Source organism: Geospiza fortis, unplaced genomic scaffold (assembly GCF_000277835.1).
Source record: "Geospiza fortis unplaced genomic scaffold, GeoFor_1.0 scaffold23, whole genome shotgun sequence".
Classification (NCBI taxonomy): Eukaryota; Metazoa; Chordata; class Aves; order Passeriformes; family Thraupidae; genus Geospiza; species Geospiza fortis.
The window spans coordinates 16,058,532-16,059,941 of NW_005054303.1; positions in this window are offsets into that span (position 1 = coordinate 16,058,532).

The following is a 1,410-nucleotide window of genomic DNA, read 5'->3' on the forward strand; positions in this document are numbered from 1 at the left end:
TGCAGTAATTCACAACCTAAATTTATTCTGATCTTTAACAGATGTTTTCTCTGATTCAGAAGACATATTCCATCTTAAAAAAACAGCTCTCCAAATCCAGCTGTCTTCAGATGAGGAGGGAAAGAAGGACGAAGGAGAAGCTGTATGGGATGGGCACACAAGGGCTGAGCCTGTGCAAACTCACAAGGATCGGCACACGTGGCTCCAAACTGAAACCAAGTCTGTCTGACAGCTCTTCCAGCCTGATCCCTGGCATATCCCAAAATCTGACAGCAATCCATGGCTTAAACCAGCCAATGCAACAGGTCACGAAGGTCCAGGGGTGGGGCACACCAGCGAAACTTAATTCCGGGGTTTCCATCTTAATCTTAATTCCCCCACCTTAATTCTGGGGGTTTTCACGTTAATTCTAAAGCGTTTGACATCACACAGGCTAAACAACTGAATCAGAGTATCAGACAGCTACACACACACTGGTATTAAATAATTGATGCCAACATGTATTACTCAGCCTGTTACCAGCAAAAGACTGTTGTACACAAAACTGCCGCTCATAAACGTGAATGAAGGAATGGGAAACAAACAGGGAAACTGCAGAGGGGTAGGAATGCGGAGCCTTATCTGAGCTCTGCCCAGAACGCTCCATTCACACCCCTGATAAGGCGCTGCTGGATCCACCCGGGGCAGGGCCGGCCTGCCCGGGCCCAGCCCGGATGGGCCGGGATTAGGTTTGAATCACGGAATCATTTACTGAAAAAGCCCTTCAAGGCCATCGAGTCCCAACTCGCCGCCAGCCCAAAGCTGAGTGCCACGTCCAGGAATTCCTTGGACACCTCCAGGGATGGGCACTCCAAACCTCCCTGGGCAGCCCCTGGCAAGGCCTGAGCGCCCTTTCCGTGGGGAAATTCCTCCTGGTGTCCAACCTGAGCCTCCCTCAGATGTGCTGGAACTGGGAGTTAATTACTTCCCAAAAATCCTGAGGGGTTTGGGATTAAACTGCAGGAAAATCCTCTCCTGGAGTTCCTCAATTCACCTGCAGAGTTCTGGCAGGGCTGAGGGAGGGGCTGGAGGGTGTGGAGGAGGAGTGGAGCTGGGAAAAGCAGCTCTTGCATCCAGGGAATCCTAAATCACTGAAACTGGGAAAGATCTCTGGGATCATTGAGTCCAAGCTGTGCCTGATCCCACCAGAGCCCCCAGCGCCACATCCCGGAATTCCTTGGACACCTCCAGGGGTGGCACTCCAAACCCTCCTGAGCAGTTTCAATGCCTCACCACGCTTTCCATGGAGAAATGATCCCAAATATCCAATTTAACCCTTCTCTGGAACAACCTGGGGCCGTTCCCTCTCCTCCTGTCCCTGTTCCCCTGGGAGCAGATCCCAATTCCCTCTGGCTGCCCCCTCCTGTCCCA